We start from the raw sequence: 17,612 nt of genomic DNA, 5'->3' as shown, positions 1-17,612 counted from the left end.
ATTATTTATTTTTACCTAGTATTCAATAAATAATTTACACTCAACGCATACTTTATAGTTGCAACACAATTTTACAACTTAGACCGTATTCTCTTAAGTAACCAATCAGAAAAACACAACAGGATCATTTCTTTTAATACATATGATAAAAAAATATTAATGAATATTTCTTTAATACATGGGGATTACGATATAAAACGATTATTTCCAAATTTACGTCATATCAAGTCGACTACCGTATTTCACAGTACAGCCCAGCACATCTGTAATATAAATAAGCTCAATAACACTTAGAGATGTTACTAATTGCACGCTAGTCCTTATAAAAAAATAAGTAATTTTTTTTTTTTTACAAATAATAGTAAAATTATAATATACTGATTCGTTAATAAAATTAAAAAAATAAATTAAAAAATTTAACGTAAAACTTAAATTTTTTTTTTTTTTGATTTCTTACCGTTATAGCTTGGAAGGTTTATTCTATCTAAATATTGAAAAGTCAAATACGCAACGCAGTGAATTCAACTGATGCCGATCTTTGCTGGCACGGGGCCAAGAGGGAATAAAAGTCAGGTTAATTGGCAACATAGGAGGACCTGTCAATAGTCAGAACTATTTCTTATTAAGATTAATATTCAGATTCTCCGTATATTAAGAGAGGGGGAGAGTGCAGAGACTCTCCCCCCCTCGTTTGACTCTCGCTCTCTTGGTTCGTGTCGAAATTCATCAAACTGCGTGTGTCAAAATATGTGTTAAGTTGATGAAAAATTATATTTGTTATATTATTAGCTGTTTCCATTATATTCAGCGATGTAGAAAAAATAAACAAATCTTACATAATAATAATATTAGCTTACATTTTCTTTCTGATAATTTATTAATCTATTAAAAGTGTTGTTAACGAATAACGTTGTCATACAGTAAACAATGTTTTATTTATTTTCTGTAGTAGTGTTTTAAAAATCGTATAAAATTTTGATTATTTGTATTTATCGTAATCAGTATATTAGATGTATTTTATGTGAACCGTTTAGAAAGTAATTAGAAAATAATTCTACGTGTAAACTAGGTAAGTTATTTCAAATAATAATATTTTGTAATAAGAAAAATGGTACACAAATAATGTGATTATTGGTTAACTTATGGGAATTTAATGAACTAAACCGTTTTACCATTTGCACTCTCGCAAGAGAAGTGCCTCTCCGAGAAAAAAGAGGTTTTTACTTTTTTAACGGGCAATATGTACACGATTATCAAAGGTGAATCCAAATCCAGTAGGATTATTACAGGAAAGAGTAGTATACAGTCTTATCGAATAATATGTATCTCGGTAGCGATTGAAACACAGCCTATTTTTTTAAAAACTTTTTATGTAAAAAAATAATCATTAAAATTTTTTTTTTTTTGTTTAGCCTCCGGAACCACGTAATATTACTTTAGAGGATGAATGAGTTTAGTCTTGTACAGTGTCAGCTCGACCGTTCCTGAGATGAGATGTGTGGTTAATTGAAACCCAACTCGCCAAAGTACACCGGAATCCACGATCTACTGTTCAAATCCGTATAAAAGTAGGATTTGAACCTAAGAACTCTCGATTTCGAAATCAGCTGATCTGCGAAGACGAGTTCACCGTTAGACCAACACGGTGGGTTAATTTTTAAACGGTTGTATTAAAACTTATTTGGTTACTGATCTAAGTTAAAGTTTTCAGTATTTGGACTACACCTTTAACCGCAGGTGCAATTATCAAAGGTACGTTCTTAACTGTTTTATTTGAACAGAAGTAAAAAATTGTACATTGCAAGTAAAAATAATTAAAAAAAAAACAATGAAATAAAGTTAAAAATTAAACAATTATATATTTATAAATTCTGTATCATAGCGATCATTAGAAAATAAACATTCACAGTCATTATAACATCTTGAAAGTAGCAGACACGAATTCATAATTTGGAGAAATATTTAAATAAACTCAAATAAATTTTGAGTTTAGGTTTTAACAGTATATAAGGTGTATGATTAGTTTACATTTTTCAAAATTTTATATTTTGGATACCGGATGTAAAATTAGACGATTATCTTTTCTGTTTATATAAGTTATTTCTTTTAACGAATAATATTTTTGAAAAAAAAACGTTATTTTACAAATTAATTCTTTTACATATAGATACACGAAATTTCTTAATTTTTCTAAGTCAACAAAATCATTAACGTATTACGTAATTCCATAAAATTATCTTCAATTATATAACTCTTTTATGAAACTAATAATATTTGTACTAACAGAGTACTGGTAATTAATCTGATTTACAATATCTTGTTTTATTTCTTTTAACAATTTTTTATATTTTTCTCCATCATAGCATCTAAATTGGTAGTAAAGAATTTTACAATCGAACCGAGACCATTAACAATTCCTCTTTTATTTACTTAATTACTTACTAAGACTATTTTTAACTTTTAAGACTATTTTTAATACTTCTATCTCTAGACTTATTATTTTTACTTACATTATAGAATTTATAATTAAAAGTTACGATTAAAAAAATTCAGAAATATTATTTAAATTTTATAAATGATTTATAATAATGTTCGGTAAGAGGCTTGTAATTTGGCTAAATCCAATTCTATCGGGATCATTTACGAATTAATTTCAGCCGCTCCAGGATGAATTCATTTAGGAACAGGACCTGCAAGAGAATTCAAATAACGATTAGTTTCTGTATTCGGAAGATTTTTCTGTTGTATCTGTTTAACCTTTCGAGGTCGTTAAATGTATTTTGATTTTTTTATTATACGTCGTTCATCTATTACTGCTGTTTTTCACTGAACTTACTTTTCCTTCATCCTATCTATTTTTCGCTTTACTTCGTTTTTGGAGAGTCTTGATATAAACATCAGGTGGGATATCCAGTAAATCTTTATTTATATTTATTTTTCCTTGAATTAAAATTTTTTTTTCATTAGTTTCCTTTACTTGTTTATGCAATTTCTTCACCTTTTCTTTACGATTGCTAATGTAATCGTTTATTACCTGCCGCTGTATATCAGCTTCTAATAATGAAGTTGGGTTATGTCCATAAAATTTTCAAACCGTTTTAATTTGGTAACAGAATAAACGCTACTGTTATACGCAATAACTGCATATTTTATTTTATTTTTAATACTTTCGTTTTTTACTTCTTGTCGGTTGTTAAAGATTCTAATATGTTCAATTAGCGTAGACTGAAATCTTTCACGTTGACGATGGATGTTGTGTTTCTAAAATATATTTTAATTTTATATATCCGCATTAATTTTTTAATTATTGAATTCGGTGTCATTATTAGAAATAATTTTTTCAGGTATTTTATAACGAGTTAATTAATTTAATAATTTATCAGCTGCTTCGGTCGATTGTGATATTTCAATCCGTTATAACGGATTAGGTATACACAAGTGTGTATACCTAAAATACTACCTAAATTGACAAAATCTTCTATTTAAAAAAAAAAAACGCTGTCGATATGAAGTACTTTCAGTGGTTTAGGAGTTGGAATCAAATTCATTTCTAAACTTAAAGGAATTCTTTCACGATTTGTTTTTAAACGAATTTCACATTTGTATAATTTTAGATATGCATTTTTAAATGCGAGGTATAATATTAGCGGATCTAAATCGATCAAAAATATGTTTAAGTCACGATATATGTTCTTCTAAACTAGTTGAATAAATAAGATAAACAGGTTAATTTTATGCTGAATTCCAAGTAGCATATTCGTAATGTGTTGGAAGGCAGGTAAGCTATTAAGTAGATTTCATTAGAAAGCTAATATAAATCCTATTGTAATGGATCCCATGATTCGACTTCGGGAAAATTTCGATATATCTTCGAGTTTCACATCCTCCAGACTCCAAAGCCACCGCCAGCTCAAAAGCAAATATGTATATATATTTCACTTTCTCGTGGACAAGATAACTGCCGTAATTTTCCGCAATCACTTTCAAATTGTTCCTTAAAAAAAAAAAATGCAACCCAAAATTTCAGATGAGTTTGTTAACGGCCAAAATCGGTCCATGGGGATGGAAATGGGGGGCTTTTTCGAAAAAACAAAATATTGCTATAACCATTTTATTAAGTAAAATATCGAATTCGTTTATGTTCCTACGATTCTTTGGATAAGAACCTAAAACCATTTGTAAGTTTTTTGATATCACCAACCATTGGCTCAGGGGGTGGAAAAAAATGAGGTTTTGAAGACAACAAAAATCATACCTTCCTTAATAGGCACAGTATCGCATCGCTTTAAATTGTTTTATTTCATAAAATATAGCCTAATCTAAGTACAATTAATCTAAAATTTGTCGCATCGAGTCTAGTTCCTATTATTAATCGATTCATGAAAGGCGGAGTGCGGTTCGATTCTTTAACAGTTGTACAAAACCTTGAAAATTTGAACGCGTTTAATTTTATTCACTGTACATTAATTTTATTCAATGTAATTTAGAAAACATAAGAGTAGTGTCCTGAATAATGACAACTCATTTAATGAAGATATTTTCAACAGTTATAGGCTTTATACTCTTATAAATTTTAGGTCCTAAATAGACAAATGATTTTCGAAACCGTTTTTTAAATACAGCCGGGATTTGTGTGTTTTCTGCATCCATCCTTTTTGTATCGTACACATTGTCTATTTTATGATTTTAAAACTATTGAAAAATACTCTTGATAATTTGTATATGTATAGATTCTTTACGGGTAAAATATTCAGCATATCGGAAACCTTAAGAGATGGGTTGAAACTGCTTTTGAAATCAATAATTCTAATTATTCTTTTTTGTGCTATTTCCACATTTAAGTGAGATTTCATAAGTGCATTATATACATACAAATCAACCGTTTGTAATCGCAATAATTATTTTTAACGTTAATTAAACCAGGTTAGCGAGCGAAGTGTATGAGCGAATATATATATATATATATATATTTACTTCATTGTTTTTGTGAAGTACTGGGGGGCATTAAGGATTCTAGCTTTGACAAGTGAGATTTTTCTCTTATATTTATGCTTTTTTATATACCATTCGTTTAACTATTATTCTGGATAATAATGGCGTTTATTTGTTTCTGCTAAAATTTGTAATAACGAAAATATTATATTTCATATTTTACTTTGTTTTATACGGAAGACTTAAAATAATTGGACCGATATCGTTTTAAATAGCATATTATACATCCGTATGTAAGTAAAACTATAGATTTTATGGTTTTAACCAGAAATATTTTATCATAATTAAGAATAATAGTTTTCTAGAAGCCTCCTCTTTGTGGATGGATCTATACATTTTTTTTTTAACTATCGATGTTACAATTTTTCATTTCTGTAGTTAACAGGTGAGAACTTAGAGAAAATTTGCGACTTCTCTTCTCATCTCTTTTTCTACCCGACCGCGCGCTCCACAAAAATCTTTTAACATAATAAAATAACGAGGATCGTAAAAATTATTCGTACTGTTGTAAAAAGTTGTTTTTTATATGTATGTTTGTTCGGTTATAATTTACTTAATCAGAATTGTTGAGGAATTAATTGAATTAATTTTTGAATTATTTACTTAAAAAAAAATTAATATCCTTCAGTTATTACGGCGAGTTAATTAAACTCCTTAAATTAAATGTTTAATTTCACAACACTAAGAAAACTACGTGCTTTCTATTCGTGTTAAAATAATTTTATTTGTGATTAAGTTTAGGAGATTCTTTGAAGTTTGAATTATTTTTGCTCCGAAGTAAATCTACTGTGTTTTGAAGGGTTGGGTGCACGTGTGTATATGTATATATTATTTTTACTTAATTTTTTTTTGTGAACTACTGGGGCCATTAACGATTCTAACTTTCGTAAGTGGGTTTTTTCTTTTATATATAATTTTTTCAATACCATTCGTTTAAATATCTCAAAAAAAAATAGATTCTCAGTTCGACTTCGACTGTCTTTCCTGGTAGAAAAGTATTTTTTGGGGAAAGTTAAAAGAAAAATTGTTTGAAAGTAATAATAAATATTTCCTCATTTTATGACAATCTTTTTTAGAGTTTACTACTACAAGTTAATCGACTACGTTTAGAAATATTCTTTTTATTTTAAACGGAACCGCTCGCTTCACTTTTACATTTCTTGACAATGGCCTGTACGGATAATTTTATTTGAAGTACTGCTCATATTACATATAAAAATGATAAAGCTTTTAAAAAATTGATTAACACTTAAAAAACTAATAAAAAAATATCCGCCAAATAAACAATTTGCAAAATTCAGCCGAACTTAAGAGGTCGAAATTTAAAGAATCTATGAAATAAATCATTTAATAATGAAGTGAAATACGGTAAGCGCGTTAACAAATACGCTAAGCGCGCGCGCGTGTGTCTGTGTGTAAGCCGTGCACCAGAAAAAGGCCGCGTAAAAGTCCTACAACTGTGTTCTCAGCTTTTTCTTTTGGCAATTAAATTTTAAATACAATGTAATTTGGACGGTAAAAACCTCATTTGGTAAAAAGGAAAACTGAGACGCAAAATGTGTTATTACAATTTTTTTTTTCACATTAATGCTTTTAATACCGCATCATTTTTAAATTAAAAGCATAATTTGATCATGGAGGTCAAATCTGACCAGTTTCCCGGGAAAAAATAAAAATAATAGATGTTCAAGGCGTACTGTTGATTAGATTGAATGATTATAATGATAATTTCATGTATTTTGTAGCGGAAATTACTCGTAATTCTGAGAAAAGCTTTCTTATAACTTATGTGAACGGAAATTCATTTGTCTAAATAAACGATTTGAGGTAATCTGCTCATCATTGGATTGTTGTAGTGTTATGATTTATATTCTAATGTCATTCTTTTAGTTAAAGGGTTTTTGCGCAAAACTCTTATATTAATTTATTGTTTTAGATATCATTTCTGTTGTTCTAATGACTGTAATGTAAGTAAAATATCTCCTACACTAATATTACTTATTAAGTATTAGTTTATTTTCTATAAAAGTAATGATGTTTATTAACTAGACAATCCATTTAGCGATCATAATGAACATTTTGAATCGGTATATAGATATTTAAAATATTTATTCATCTTTGGTGAAGAAACTATTTCATTCTCATTTGTATTTGTTCGATCAAGAGTTTTGTATATACATAAAATTATTGATGAACAAGTATAGAACTGTAAGATATATGTAGTCTAAAATTCTTTTTATAATTACACTGCCGCTGTGCTAAAAAAAAAATTTCAGTTAAAACTGACAGTTAAAACAGAGGCAACCACTATTGTATATAAAGAATCAAGGACAAGTAATAGTTTATAAAAAAACTATATAACAAAAAGGCTTGTACATGACCAAGAGAGAGGCGGCAAGAGAGAGGATGTAAAAAACGGGCATCGTTAAAGATAAATCATTTATTTTAAAATTAATATTTCTTTTGTTTTTGTTTGAAAAAAAGCGTTTAATTGTTTAAATCAGAGTTTATATATTTAAAATAAAGTAAAAAGAATCTGAATCATGTTGCTAAATTTGTTTAACTAAAGTTTTTAATTTATCGACTTTGAATATTTTTTATTTATAAATATTTATATGAACAGGAAAAAGGAAAACGACAACTGAGTTTTTTTTTACAATTAAATTTTTTAAATGTTTTGGTGTTTTGGTCAAAATGGATTTTACACAGTTAAAATGAATATATTGATTTTAAAAATCGTTTATGTTTATATATTTCGAGTAAATTTAACATTTAAATGCAATTTTTATTTATATTTTGTCTTAAATTCACAGTTCAGTAAGAACGAACCCAGTGTGTAATGGTCTATTTTCGAAACTAAGTGACTTATGTTAATAGATAATAATTTAAAGAAAAAAGTTAATTAACTCTATTTTAAATAAAGGTTAGATTTATCAATAAAAATTTTAATTCAAATTAAATTAACTTGCGTCTTGCATTCCTATTTTAATAAAAAATATTCAATTATAGATTAGGAAAAAAATATACTAACATCCTATAAGAAGTAATTAACAAACACTGATTTTAACTATTGTATTCATCTCATAGTAATGAAAGATTTGAATTACAATAAATTAATAAAAAAGAAGTAATGTAAATTATAATACAAGAATACATTAGAGTAAAAAAATAAAATAAAAATTCAATCTAAGTTAAAGTATGTATGCTTTTTTTACCATCAGATTACATTTTAAAAATAGGTTTGCTTTTTGTTATAACAGCAAAGGTAACTTCAGTAATTTTTCGGTAAAAAAAGATATTATAGGTTACATACTAATTTAACCCACCGGGTTAGTCTAGTGGTGAACGCGTCTTCCCAAATCAGCTGAAGTCGGGAGTACCAGCGTTCAAGACTACCTTTATTTACACTCACACATATCATCTTCATTCATTCTCTGAAGTAATACCTGAACGGTAATTCCCGAAGGCTAAACAGGAAAAAAAGAGGGCTGAGGGGGAGCAAAATCCAAATTGGGATTGAGGGCCCATACCGCTGACTGAATAAATTTGGTCTATTCGTGTACTGCATTATCCACATGGGCGGGTGATTTTAAAGGCACGTCCAAACCTTGTATTTTCCTCCAAAAAATCTCGAAAACGCCGTTTACTGGTCAATTTATTAAACAGAGTGGGAGATCGAACAGTTAGCATAATATATATATATACAAATAAAAATATATATATTGTATTGCCATGAAACTTGACAGAATGTCTGTCAGTAAACCTTGTTTCAGATATAAGCACTACGTCTATCTTAATAATATTTAAAACAGCTTTTGATTCTATTTTTTTATCAGACAACCCGTTATCATTCCAGATTGCTAGTCTGAGACAGTCCATCGTTTTTTCTCAAGACGATTCATGAATAGTCCAGTTCATATTTTCAAGCGTTCACTCAAAACTTTCCAACATACGGTAAAGGACATTCATCGGCCCGTGAAAATTTTGGTTATCAATAGTTTGTTGATCATAGGGAAAATTAATTTTAACTTTTTCAGCGTATGTAGTACCAGAAATATTCAGCCTATTATTATATTCATTATTATCGTTACACTAATGTTACTACTATTATAATTATGAAAACCATTATTACTAGAGTTCGTTACACGAACACCTCTTCTTTTAGCACTCAAATTGTTATTATTGACATTAGTATAATTATTATTATCAGTAGAATTGTTATTAGTTACAATTCTGGAGGATAGGCCGGGTTTAATAGAATAGACCTTAGTTTTATACTATTGATAGATTTTACACCCTTTGTAACTCGCCGCAGCTGACGCAAGAAGCTGGAACCTGTAGTGCCTTATAACAGACTGTTATGGCACGATCTGTACCGCATTTTACACAACGGTGCGGGCGATTGCGTAGATTTTTGGTATGGCCAAAGCGTTGGCAACGTTTGCATTGGACCGCTTCTTTTTTAAAATACGTAACTTCAAAGCTTACAATTGTATACTTGAGAGGTTTCACGTCAAAAATTTCTTCATTATTAGATTTGGGCACCAAATCTATGAAATAAAACGGGAGCGGTTCCTTCGTTTGACGATGGAGAACGTTAATAACGTTTCTAACCTCGTGGCCTAACTTCGTCAATTCAATGATTACAGATTTATCTTCCGAGTGATGCATGCATCGCATGACCACTCTATACGCTCTTTCATGTTTCAAGTTTATATGTATAATGACATTGATACTGTTTTCAAGCATTTTTGACGTTATAATATTACATATTTCAATATCAACCGGCAGAACTTTTACCGTGTGGCCCGATTTCATTGTTGTCAGTTTATATTTAATAACATTACAATTAGAAAATAATTGTTGACAGAAAATTTTTCAATTCGGTTGTTGCATTAACGCCTGTTGCAAAAATAGGCTCAGGTTTTAATAATTCTGAACGACTACCTTCGTTGTCAGCAGTGTTTTCAAGAAGACTAAATTAATTTGATGCAGAACAGCAAAAGTAGGTACGCGATATTACCTGATTGTTCGCGAATATTAGGTTCAGTATAATTTGTACGTTGGCGTTTTTTTGCCGCTGGAATTACATCGTTCTGTCGACTAGCATTTTCGTTTTGTATGCGCAATATTAGTATTGCTTGTCGGGAAGGGTTTGCACTAAAATCCGTATATCACTTTCACTCTCCTTTCCTGAAGAGTCACTCGTGTTATCGATAATGTCGTTTCTAATTAAATTACGCCGCGGTTATTGAGGGGTCTATCAAAACACTTTAGAAGCCCGCGTATTCTATTACCTTGTAGGTTAGGGTTTACATGCGATGATTCGCTGTTGCTAGGAATAATAGCTTGTAGCTGGCCCGTAGCAACGCTCAATAGATGGTTATGTCGCTTATTTAAAAACGACACCGAATAAATATATTCCTTCTTGAAACAGTACTAAGATAATAATAAACAATATAGTATATAGATAATATAGTCTACAATATAATACCTGGTGATATTCGGTATAAGATAAATTTTCACTAGAAATCACTAGACTCGTCTGTCTTACACAAAAACAGCTGTTGCACTAAAACTGAACACTGATTGAAAATACTTTTAAAAATTGTGTATTGTTTTTCTCGCATATATAAATGTCGCATTAAAATAAGCTTATCCAAATTTTATCTTAATTCCTAGTAATTTTTACGTAATATCTACAACGACGATGTCATCCTTTCGAAAGTTCGACGAGAAAGAGGAGACGTTAATACGTCGTGTGAAAAATCAAGTAAATTTTCATCGCCAGCCGTTATGTTTTTCATACTTGAATTCGTATTTTAATTTGTGTTTTTAACCTTAAGTAAACATCATATTTTAAAATTATACTAAATAAATTTCGTTAAAGTCACAATTTTAATCGGTTAACAATTTATTTTTATTTATTCACATTTATATCTGGGGACTATTTAATTATATATTTCTACTCGTAAAATTTAGGTCGGCAACAAAAAAAAAAAAAATCTTATTGTTTATTAATTTAATTGTTAAAATTGTTTGTAATTTTTTGTTTGGCGTTTGTAATTCAGAAAATTCTACTCTTGTTAGTTTATTTAAAGAAAAAAAAAAATTGCAGTTAAAATTTAATAACTTTTGTGGAAAAACCATTAAAAAGAAATGAAATAGAATCCTTAAATAAAATTTAGTTAAAACAGCGTATTAATAAAACTTTAGCGATATACAATAACGAAAATTTGAGAAATTAACTCGGCTATGAAGTTAAAATGATCGTACGTTTCGCACTAATTTTCCAATTTGTCTTAATTAGAAGACAGCGAAAAGGTTATTTGTATAATGAAATTGATAATTGCAGTACTACAGTTGACTGAATTTTATTAGTACCAAATTTTCAGACTATGTATGATTTTAATAAACTAATGAAATATCGAAGTGAAAAATCTCTCTAAATATTGTCGTTTTTATTAGTTGTATTAAATTGTTTTAACAATAAGTAGAAACTAGCGTCCGGCTCTGAACATATGGTATTTGTTTATTTTCTTAAATAAAAGATAATAATATAAATAATATTCAAGGTTTAATGAGTCGGTAGTCAAAATTTACAAAATTTGAGTAGTTTCAACCCTGACTTAAGGTAACATAAGATGTAGTTGAAATGAGTTTAAATTACAATAAGTTTGTTTATATTATTAATTATTCACTATTATATTTGTAACCAAAATCTCGACTGAGGACACGATTTTAATACTGTCTAAGCTTTCTGTAGCAGTTATTAATATCCTGTTGATGTTATAAAAATGTATACGTTACTGTTTTCTTTCATTGTCAGTCGTTAAAAAGTACACATTAGATGAACGGTTTAGTTTTAAACATTTTTACTAAAAGCCCTGGGTTCGATTCCTGATAAGGGGGATCTTCTAAGGCGAGATAGAAGAGTGATTCTTTAAAGATTTCCCTAATTACAAAGCTATTCTCAAACAGATAACTAATAAAATATTTAATGATACATTTAACCTATGTTTTATTATGTGATTTTTCACGCTTTAAAAATTTTATATAACTAGCGCGCGTGTACTGTTTTTTTTTTTTTTTTTTTTTTAATAGAATTGCATTTGTAAAACTGTTTTTCCTTATAGATTAACAGTATATTATTTTATTATAAAATTTAAATAAAATAAAATATCATTTTGATAAGAGAACTGAATTTGGCAGTTATAATGTAGGTTTTCCTTGTAACGAATTTCCCATTTCATCTTATTAATTTTTAAACAGAGTAGTAAATTCTTCGTTGAGTTTTTAAGAAAGTTTTGGATCCTTAACGTAAAGGAAAATTAAGTAAACTCATAATTTAAATACCTAGAAAAGTTATTGAATTCCGTTTCCGCTAATCAACAGTAAAAATAACTTTAAAATTAGCGTAATTTTCAACTGAACTGAGATACATATAAAAGGTAAATATTGGCTTGACTCAAATATATATCTGAAATCTAATATTATTTCAGTAGCTTTACATGTGGTGTAGCTTTATTTATTCGAATTTTACAGGTAGTTGCAGCAATCTTATTTTACTTATTGTTAAATCTACAACAGAAGGAAAGTACTTCTCTTATCAGTAAAAAAATGACACCATCCCGTATTTTTTTCTCGTATTTCTCGACTAAAATTTATTTTTTATTCTTCGATGTTACTATTTTCACTGACGTCTCTGCTGCGTCAGAACATTTTGTAAATAATATTGTTTCCTTAATTCATCATGTTCAAATTTTATTTTATCACTAGGATCCTTCGTCCGCGCTATATGCATTTTGGCATATGAAAATATTACTACCAAATCGAATGTCGAATCTATGCCGATTACGAGAATGGCTTACCCTGATGATGTAAATTCTTAGTTCAGGAACTAAAAATATACAGAATGTTACTCTGTACAGCCGTAAATTTGTAAAGTGTCGTCATTTCCTATAATTTTATTATCAAATTAATTTATTTTTACGTATATTATGGCGCTAATACAAACTGATATTTTGTAGACAACGAATTAAATTTAGTAAATCAAATAATTACTGTTTGAAGTCGATATTAACATAGACGTCATTAAATCTTGGTAAAGGAAGTTATAGATTTTTATTTATAAGGTTTTTATTTAATGATTTACATAGCAGTGAGATTGATGAGATTTAAACTGCGGTTAAGTTTCCAGGTGTCATAAGAAAGTTACAGGTAAAATTTCGTAATGACTGGTTCAGTAGTTTTTGCTGTTAACGTATATTTTTCAACAGTAAAGGATTTACATTGTTTGCCGTTATTTAAAATATTTCCTTGATATTTTTCTACAAAGTATGTGATTATTTTTTCCTAATGTGTCAGAAAAAAATCTATTGGATTATATTTAACTATACTTCTGTAAATGATTCTGATAGCGGTTTATTTATTATATCTTTTTTAAAAATAATTTTTATCTTCAAATTATATTTTATAAACATTACGTTTAATTTAAATATATATTAGAATTAAGATTCTTTATTAATTATTTTATCCGATCCTTTTATTTTTAATTTTAAGATCGATTGACGAATTAGTTAAATGTATTTTATTTGAAAAATATATTCACGTCGGTATAAATTGAACGTAAAATATTCAATGGAATATAAAAATTCATATTTCATTGTTGTGCAAAGGTTAGTTCATTTTTTACCAGCGACTGAAATATCAAACATACAGCTCTCTATAATTTTAATATATTTATAATTAGAACATACGTACAGAGTGTTACGGGACGTATTCGCCGAACTCCAGAAACTGATTCAGGACACCAAAAGGTGCAAAAACGTTCAAACCGACTAAGTCCTGCTTTGCTTTGTTTTCCTTCTGGACGCAATTTTGTGATTTTCAACAAAAAAAAATCACTTCTCAGGAACGGGTAAACCTACAATAATTAAATTTGGAAAATTTAATTTTTTATTCTACAAAATAAAAAATTTTGAAAACGTCAACTTCTAAGATTTCAAAATGGGGCCATCTTAATTTTTTATTCTTCCATATCTTTGTAATTAATTGTTTGATAAAATTTTTACTTATTACAAAATTTATTAAGAATTTTATGCTGAAGAAAATGACACTTCACTTGTAAAACTCCGTTGACACAAACAATCGAGTTATTGCGGACAATTAACCCGGCAGTACGTTTTTGACCCATAATGCAAGCTGATTTGTCTGTTTCTGTTTCCTCCAATAAATGTAATGAAAATTATTAATAATAGTAAATTAATAAAAATGATCAGATTTGCTCTCGTGTCCCTTCTACGTTCTACGCTTGGAAATGCAAAATATTTAATCAAGGACACAAAATTATATTCGTATAGAAAATGTACTATTAAAATTATGATAGTTCTTTCCTTTAACTTCAGTCTAAACATCTTATTTGCTTTGCCTATACGTGTGTATGTATTGAGATCGCATAGACATAAAAGACGACAGATTTGTTAGTTGTTCATAATAATTACTTTATATTGCACAGCTGCGCACTCACTGTCATTCTCTCTCTTTCTACACGCACTCGTGTGTCATACAACATTAGATAGAAACTTTTAACCTTGACTTTTTTTAATATTACACTGGACAGCTTTTGAATTGTTTTGTCTACTATAAGTGATGTTACATGCTATGTTGAATGATTTATGGCTTTTAGTTCTCTTGCAGTGTCACTTTGTTTTTTAACGGTAATGTTTAATAGTAATCTTTTAATAGTAGTTGCATCATTTGTTTCTTTTCTAATGTGTAACTTACTTAAATCAGTTATATTCGTTCTAATAAATAAAATAACATTTCTTTAAAGACATATTCACTTCCATTTGAATTATTAAAAAAAATCAATATAATTATTTCTTTAATCTTTTCTGTATTTTTTCTTTAAAATATTTTTTTTTCGGTTGCGGGCCATTAAATTAAAAAAAAAAAAAACATGTTAAAAAATGGAAAAGAAGATGATGTCTGATTTGAACCGATATGTCTTTTCCTTATAGATCCAGATACGAAACGACTAGGACTAGATAAGGGAATCTTGGAGAGCCACATAAAAGCAGTCAAATGACTTAAGGTAAAAAAAAAGATACAGATACAACACGTTTCAAAAATATTAAACGGTTTTGGTTTAACTTTTTAAAAAGCATTAACCAAATTATTATTGATTATTTATTTGAAAAAGTTTAGGAATTTGAATATAGATCAAAGAAATGAAACAATCGATTTAATACGCGCTATCAGTTAAAAAATATTTGAAATACTTTTTTATAATTTGATATAATACAAAAATCTACTTATTCATCGACAAAACCTCACAAGATGATGCGGTATGAAAAATTTATCGATGCAAATTTGGACGATTTTTTAAGTAATTTATTAAAAATCCTGTATTTTAATTTTCATTTCCTTTTACAGCGAAAAAAATAAGATATTGCGACGTTTATGCAAAGTTTATTTTACGCTCGCTTACATAAGATCACTCGTACTTTCATGCAAAATATTTGGAAAAAGTTCCGAAAGATATATCCAGGGATAAAAGTTGAAATTCCAGGAAGCCTCCTACTTATACACCCATTTCTCTGCAAATCAATCGTCCCTATAGAAACATCTTCCACACACACACACACACAAACGCGCGCGCGAGTATATAAGAATCATTCAAAAACAACCAGGAAAAACCCTCTATTGAGACTTCATTTATACTTTGATTTATCCTCTACTTTATATATATAATAGCTTCCTGTTGCAGCTTCGCCCGCGCTGTATGGTTACTTGTGTTCCCCGTGGCGTTCAAATGTTTGGCTTTCAAAAGCGTTTTGAAAGTACCTCTTCAAGTAGATCAAGCTGTTCAACCACAACACCAGCCTCATACTATTTGTGGAATTTGTCCATCAGTGAAGAGATGAAAGATTGTTGCTGCAACAAGCCGATCTGTGGAGAGCACCGAGGAAAATGCTGTGTAAACTGTGCACAAGATAAGTAAACCAAAGACTTCTAAAATAATCCTTTGTAAATCCTTTATTTTATGTATTTTTTTCAATACAATATTTTTTTGAAAATAAAAAAAAATTTGTTTTTTAAATCCTCATAAATTTTACGATATGTAGCATTAATGAAACAATTTACATACGTTAGCATTGTAGGGTTAATAATACATGTCTTTTAATGGCTAGGAAATTGTTTTTTAATAGTTGATAGTAACTCCTATCTTAGTTTACTACTTTAGTCGTACTATTTAACCACATTAAAAATGCACTATTTAAATTTATAGTCTTAAAAGGAATGGCAACAGGGTTTATCCTAAATTAAAATTATTTCAGATAAATGTAGGCTGAAACTATTGTTTCAGTACATTACTACTACTACATTTAATTATTAATGCTATCATTACCCGATGGTACTTTACTCATCTGTTAAAATTTTCATTCAATTTTAATATTTTAAAGAAGTAGTAGTAAAGAAGAATCCAGAAAGTCATAATAAAAAAATTCTGTTGTACCTGCTAACCTCAAGGCACATCTTTAGAACAAGTAACTATTCAGAAAATAATGTCATGTCATTGACTGAATGTGATCTTTTAATGTAGATTTACAGTTACAGCTTACTTTAAGTAAAGGTCTGTATTTTTAAAACATGAATTTCATAATTTTCATCTGTAACAGGATCTAAATTAACAAAGATTGATTATATACAGTAATTTATTCTCAATAATAGAAAGCAGTTGTTTATCAATGCTCATTTTGTAAATTAGATCAAGTGGTAATTGATTACTTGTTTAAATCATTAACACTGATATTATTTTTTAATTCTTGCCATAGAAAGCATACAACCATCAGGTTACGTTTTTGTATTATTTATTATCGCTGATTGACCTACATTTGTATTTTGAATACAATTTCCCTTAAAGTAAAATATATTTTCTTTTACTTATGCTCAAACACACCCATCCAAGTGGATATGAATCTTGCTGTACAGTTTAAGAATAATTGCTTTTAACATTACACATTGTATAATTTGGTCAGAATAAAAAAAATTATACTTTAATAAAATGGAGCCTAAATAAATATATAATCTTCGTTTTAATATATTTTCATAAAAATTAAAGTATCAGTATATTTTGTAAAAAATAAATAAACATTTTTCTTTTTATTCTTTTTTCTGATTTTATATCAGGTTTTTCTTTCTTGTATATACCTTTTTTATGTAATTTATTTTTATTTATTTGTAATTTAATATATGTCATAAGTAATTTACAGTATTATATCCAGGTAAATAATATACATAATTTAATCCAATATTTTTTAGATAATTTTATGTCATACAAGTTAGATATTTAAGAATTATTTTAATTAGCAGTTTACTTTCACTAGATTCATTCAATTTGAAGTGATTGTAAATTTAATATTGTAGAAATGTGTTATTGTTTTTTGTTTACTATGTGAAAAATGTGCATGTTGTGGATAGACCTTTTTGTTTGTGTACCGTTTCTATGAGTTGATTTTGTAAAAGTTAATTCTGTTTTGTTTAGTGTTTATATCTATGAGTGAATGTGTTTTTTGAGTATTTATTTAATAAATTCAGTAATTATTGCAATTATG

At 28.2% G+C, this 17,612-nt stretch overlaps 1 long non-coding RNA gene across 1 annotated transcript; it reads left to right on the top strand.

Moving 5' to 3' along the window:
- Positions 1–832: 832 nt before the first annotated feature.
- LOC142327787 (uncharacterized) lies at positions 833–17,203 on the top strand. The gene is made up of 3 exons (XR_012757091.1): positions 833–1,069; positions 1,413–1,645; positions 15,764–17,203. It is a non-coding gene; the product is annotated as an uncharacterized LOC142327787 (long non-coding RNA).
- Positions 17,204–17,612: the final 409 nt, after the last annotated feature.

The sequence above is a fragment of the Lycorma delicatula genome, chromosome 7 (genome assembly GCF_047948215.1).
Source record: "Lycorma delicatula isolate Av1 chromosome 7, ASM4794821v1, whole genome shotgun sequence".
Taxonomy (NCBI): Eukaryota; Metazoa; Arthropoda; class Insecta; order Hemiptera; family Fulgoridae; genus Lycorma; species Lycorma delicatula.
The sequence above is the reverse complement of the archived record's forward strand: the minus strand, read 5'-3'. Positions and strand labels throughout refer to the sequence as shown.